Raw genomic sequence first — 6,223 nt, 5'->3', positions numbered from 1 at the left:
TCATATGGGCCCATGGGCTGCAGCCAATCAGGAGGTGACACGTCCGAGGCAAAGGTTGTAAACCTATATGAGGGTTGGGTTTTGGATGTTAGGCGTCTCCGCTCTGTAAGCTTATGCTCTCCCTCTCAAGATGCATTAAAGCTTTACTGCAGAAGGATCGTGAGTGTGCAGCGTCGTTCTTGCTGTCGAGATGGTAGCGCGGGACACTTTATATATCTCAAAATTATTTTCTTAGACCTTTAAAACTTTCTTAGAGTTTAACATGTTTCCTCCATCTCACTTTCCAGAGACACAAGTAGTTATTTCTGAGAATAGTCATCATAAATCATGTTCCTTTAATAGAAAGGCACACCTGAAACCTGTTTATCCTTTAATAGGAATCCTGTGACCAAGGCAAACCTGTCTGTATTTTTAATGAGTAACATAACAAGTGAACTAACTGATTAACTACCAAAGTCGTTGTACAGCTTTAGTATGTGTTGGGGGTAGGAGGCATCTGATTGTCTACTGTTTCCTAGCAGACAAAACTACAGTTAGTCTAGCCATCAAAGTGATCAGAGATTTGAGAAGGACCAAACAAAATAACAGAAAATACTCCATAATCCTTACCTGGACAGTTACACCAGGTTCCTGTAGTCTCCATGGTTCCATGGTGTTGGATACTAGGGTACCAGGAAAGCAGCCCTGACTGACAGGCCTAGAAGATGAGAGACTTCCCTATGGACAAGGAGGGGAAGGACTGACCCTACTTTGTCTAGGCAATGAGGACAATCAATTCCCCAGTATACCTCTTGTTCACAATTTGGATTGAGCCGTGGCTGCAGGCAAGTCATTGGGCTGACTTACCCAGTGGTCCTTGACTTCATGGAGACTTTAGGGGTTACTCCTAGGATCTGGGAGTCTCTGTCATACAAATTTAAATATCTTAAATGTGATAGTCGACAAATCTCAGACAGTTTGAAGGCCATTATCTGTTATAGTTCTGGACATCTCAAGTCTTAACCATCTTCAACAGTTTATTATAACAATTTTTGAATTGAAGCTCTTGTAGTATCAAGATAAGACATATAAACCCAGTTTACAAAGAAAGTGGGAACTTCCTGGTTCCTTACATAGTGTGCCTATGACTCAGTTTGCCAAAATAGCTATGGCTTAACAATGCTAGCATAAACAAGGAGGGGTAGACATGTATCTTTAAATCAGTCTGTTGGTTTGAATAAACATGTAGTAAAGAGAGACATTCTCCAAGACACTGGTTTTTGAAGGCTTTTTTTTTTTTTTTTTTTTTTTTTTTTTTGCTAAACTGCTTAGGTAACCTTCTCGTTGCATCATAACATAAGAATATCCCAGTTTCTGGTATTTAGTATTTGGTGCTTATAACTGTGACCTTAATTGTTAACCTTTTTGTTTTGCATAAAGTTGAATAGTGAAAAAGTGATCAGGAATCCCTGGAAACTAACCCTACACATCTGAGATATCACATGGGTTAAGGAAAAGGTGACAGAATCCTTGCTGTTCAGATGATCATTTTAATGCTTACATACATTTTTTGGATTTGTTATTTATTCAGAACTAATTTACTTTTCCTCATGTTAACACAGGTTCTGGTTTAGCATGTAATCAAATTATGCCAGTGAGAAAAGTCTTCACAGTACCTAAGAAAACACTGCACATGAGTATATACAAAAGAGGCTTCAGAATAAAACGGCATGTCCATTTTAATATTTGTAGTTTTAGGTTTACATTTTTGTCTGGAAAAGTATGAACAAACCCAGGTTTACCATGTTGAGATAATGGTTTAGCCAAAGGCTGTCAAAGCAGTACATACACATAACGAGGTTGAATCGAATTATAGTTCTATGATTCCTGAGAGGATCCTCTGCCTTTCATGCTTCATTACATTTCTTTAAAAGACAGGAGCAGTAGCATATCACAAGTCTTCTCTAGTTCATTAATGATGGAATCAGAACAACACAACAGACTCGTCAGAATGACAGGCCTCAGAACAACCACAAGTCACTTTTATGCTTCTTCTTGCTCCAGATAAGTTAGGATTTTTCTGTGTGCTTGATGTAAATATTGCTGCTGTTTGAAGTAAACCTTAAATGCTCCTTTTATGGCAACAAAAGCAATTCCACCCAAGATTGTCCTTTGTAAATATGAGTTAACACTACTGAGCATCAGTTTACCAATAATTGTTGAAATAGTAGGAAAGACAAGGGCTCCACACAAAATTCAGGTAGCAGAGACATGATCAGTTAAAGGATTAGCTTCAGGGGTATTTGAGGAACAGGACAACCAACCCTTGAAAATATACTGTTTAAAATTTGTTATTTGAGTATTTGTGCCATAGTCTAACACTTAGTCCTCCCAGAGAATCATTTTGTCCAGAATCAGCATGACAGGAATAGCAAGAAGTCCAATCTAAAGGAATAAAGTGTCAGCTCACTCTGTACGTGCAGCCCTTCTTTATGACCTACGACCTGCGTCACTGTCACTGCTTCGTAAGTCACAGCTGTCCAGTAGATATAGACCCAACCATTATTCCTCCTGCAGCAAAAGGGCAAGCTTTTAATATCAGTCTATCTGCAAGATCCAAGACATAAAAGACTGGACCCAACTTTGGAGAAACTATTAGGTATTCAGCTTTGCACCGAGGACGTGACATTACAGCTGCTTTGTTTCCTCTCTGCTTCTCATCCACCCAGCGTTTAGGCAAGCCTGATGGACCCACTTAGTAGATCCTCTGCATCTGCATGGTTTCACTCACTCAGCTGTTCTACTATCCTCATTGGTGGCAAAACACACCCAGCAACTTTTGTCCAGCATCTGTTGAAGGGCTTGGTTGGCATCTGCAGAATTGGTGAGCTAGGCCCTTGACCGCAGCCCCACTCAGGGCCATGCCTGGGGACAATAGCACTGAGAGGTGGCTGAGTAGGCCTCAATCCCCTGGCTTCTGTGACCCAGCCACACAGCCTCAGGGCATTGCTCCTGGAAGGCCTGTGGCGTGGTGCCCAGCCCGAGGGCATCCACCTAAATCCTATCTTTCATAAACCTTGTTTTCAGAACAGGACAGGAATTACCATATAAAATTCATCATAATCCAAACTATCTTGGAACCCCATAGTTGCTTCCTTGGTAGACACACTCTCATGATTATCTTTATCTAATCAAGATGGTGGTGAAGTCAAATGACATCCCTATTCTCCATCCACAGTTTGCCTAGTCAAAATGGCAAACTGTGGGGAATCATAGAGCAAAGTTAGCCATCTTCCTTACTACTCTCTTAGATACTAACATATTGGTAATTTTCCATTCCCCTATGACTGTTCTCTTGTTAAGCATATGATGCAGCCTGACCCTGAAAGAGTCCCAGCTGCAGTCCTATCATATAGCAACTTGTCTTATAGCAGGGCACCTGCATCCTTCTTGGAAGGACATTCTGCTCCCCTCACATCCTCCCTTTGGCCCATTCCCTCATTTCTCCACTACTTAAACCCTGTGGTTATATTCATTAAACGAGACTTGGTTGGAGCACTGTCTTGTCTCCATCTCTCCAGTCTCTTGTCCCCTCATTCTCACTCCTTACCTCAGGGTCCCCATCGACTGACCCTGCGGGTCGGGGCAGCAAACGTCCACATGCCTGCCCTTAGTAAAGATGGTACCAAACCATGTTTTTTCCCAGAACAGCTCCAGCTCAGAGTTATGAGATCTAAGTTAACTTTTGTTACAGATTTTTAATCAAACCCAATTTCTTTAGCTGTTTTTTTAATAAAGTAGGACAGCATAAAACAACTTTAATATTATTTATTCCCAGATAACATATTAATCTCTGTTATAACATCAGGTTCAGTGGCCAGAAAGCCCTAAGACAAATTCTGAGCCCAGGATAGTTGTAATCATAACTATCATAAACACACATGGAACATAGTAAACTCACATATTCAAGACCAGTCATAAACAAATATGTAGTGGCCACATATATTTATACATTTAACTGAATCTGACTACAGTGGTTTGAAAGAAAATGACCCCCAAAGGGAATGGCACTATTAGGAGGTGTGGCCTTGATGGAGGAAGTGTATCACTGTGGGAGGCAGGCTTTGAGGTTTTTTTTGCTCAATTTTCCCTCAGTGTGACTTTCAGTCAACTTCTTGTTACCTCTGCTAAGGTGTGCCACTATGTCCCCATGCTCCCCAATAATGTACTAAATCTCTGAAACTGTAAGCTACCACCTCAATTAAATATTTTCTTTGCAAAGGTTACCATTGTCATAGTGTTTCTTCACAGCAATAAAATCCCTAAGACACTGACATAATTTTGTGTCTCCATGTCCAGAATAAAACTTACAGCCATAGATCTATCCATATATACAAAATAGACAAAACTTCCCAAAGGAAATAGTCTTTGTTACAAATTATACAGCTTTTAAATTATTCCAGATGAGCAATTTACAAATCCTGACGTAAGGGTCAGGTAGTAGTAATGCATGCTTTTAATTCCAGTATTTGGGAGGCAGACACAGGCAGATCTCTGTGAGTTTGAGGCCAGCCTGGTCTACAGAGCAAGTTCCAGGACAGGCTCCAAAACTATAGAGTCTCTAAAAAACACTGTCTCTAAAAAACAAAAAACAAAAACAAACAAACAAAAAATAAAAATAAAAAAATAAAAACAACAACAACAAAAAACCCAAACAAAACAAAACAAAAACAAACAAACAAAAAAACCTCTAACATACACAAGCTCCTAGAAGGATTTGTTTGCTTTTGTTTGTGAGATTACTTTGTGCTATGGAATGCAGACTCACTTTGTCCTACCCGCTTAAAGTAATTTGCACCTGCGCGCAGACTACACAGTGACATAGCAGCCATAGGACGCTGGGCTGGCCATGGTACATCCTGAGTGTGCCCTGTCAGGTGACTGGGGCAGACCAGCATAACGCCTGAATCCTAACATTCCTCAGAATGCTCTGTTTCATAGCATGCCCCCAGAAACTACTGCTTAAAATTGGCACCCATCCACACTGTTCTCTGTTCCCAAGAGACAGCCTTGACATTTTGACTCCCAATAAATCTTTATTTCTACCCGTAGAGTGGTCTAGTTCGGGGATTTTGCCCACCTTTCACTTCTACACATCACCACCCAGTTTCTGAAGTTTTGCACAGCCTTATCCCATCTTAAAGTCCAGTCTCTACTGAAACTAAATGCAGTCTCTTAACTGTGACTTCCTATATAAGCAGAATCAATGCTAGGTATTTCCAACATAAAATGACACCGAATATACTTTCCTATTCCAAAATGGAGGAATGGACACATGGTGAGGAATAGTGGATCAGAGCAAGACAGCTGCTCTGTGCCACCAAAACACTTAAAAGTCCCAGGCCATCCTGGTGGACAGGGGCTTTGGTTTTTCCACCCTCCCCCTCTGTGCCAAAGTGTGTGGGTACTTCTTCACTTCTAACAAGGTATGCTGCCTGTTGCTGCCTGCTGTGTTTGAAGCCCTTAAGCATGATATGTTTCTGAGAACTCAGTACTTCCTGATTGTGTGATCACCCATAAGTTGCTCATGTCCCTGCAAGTGATCCCAGTTAAACTCATTGTTACAACATGGTAGAATTGTGTGGAGTTATTTCTTTTCAAGTGTCACCACTTTTTTTGTTCATTTCCCCAGGAAAACGCAATTTGACAGAATCATCTGGGAGGTGGACCTCAAGGTCATAGCTGGAGCATGATCATCTTCATTACATTAAATGATGTGGGCAGACCTTTCTTAATTATGGGTGGTACCCCTGCCTAGGTGGGGGATACTGGGCTGTATAAGACGAAGAAACAATATTGCTCTCTATTCTTAACATCGGGTGTGATGTTCTAAGAAGGAACTTAACTGAAGCCATTTTCAGTTTGGACAAACTCTCCATTTTGTATTAAGGTCAAATAAAATTTAAGTTTCCAAGACACCTATCCCCCACTCCCTTGGGTAACTATCACATGTCTGTCTTTGCAGGCATCTTGTCCTGCGAGGACAGATATATGGTGTCCTGATCTGCACAGGTCAGATACATGGTATTCTATTTGGAAAGGACTAATGTAGAACATCTCAGCTACCACGACCAGAGGAGTGCCTTAGAGATCAGTCTAACTGCATTTGGAAAACCTAGCCAATAGGAAGCCAAATCTTCCAGTAGGAAACACACTAAGCCCTGATTGGCTCCTGACTCCAAAG

At 41.0% G+C, this 6,223-nt stretch overlaps 1 pseudogene; it reads right to left on the bottom strand.

The window, feature by feature from the left end:
• Window positions 1-2,022: 2,022 nt before the first annotated feature.
• Window positions 2,023-4,871, bottom strand: LOC127218770 (E3 ubiquitin-protein ligase MARCHF5-like; annotated as a pseudogene).
• Between the last annotated feature and the right edge of the window lie 1,352 nt (window positions 4,872-6,223).

The sequence above is a fragment of the Phodopus roborovskii genome, unplaced genomic scaffold (assembly GCF_943737965.1).
Source record: "Phodopus roborovskii unplaced genomic scaffold, PHOROB, whole genome shotgun sequence".
Taxonomy (NCBI): Eukaryota; Metazoa; Chordata; class Mammalia; order Rodentia; family Cricetidae; genus Phodopus; species Phodopus roborovskii.
Note: the sequence above shows the minus strand (reverse complement) of the source record. Positions and strands in the feature narration are given on the sequence as shown.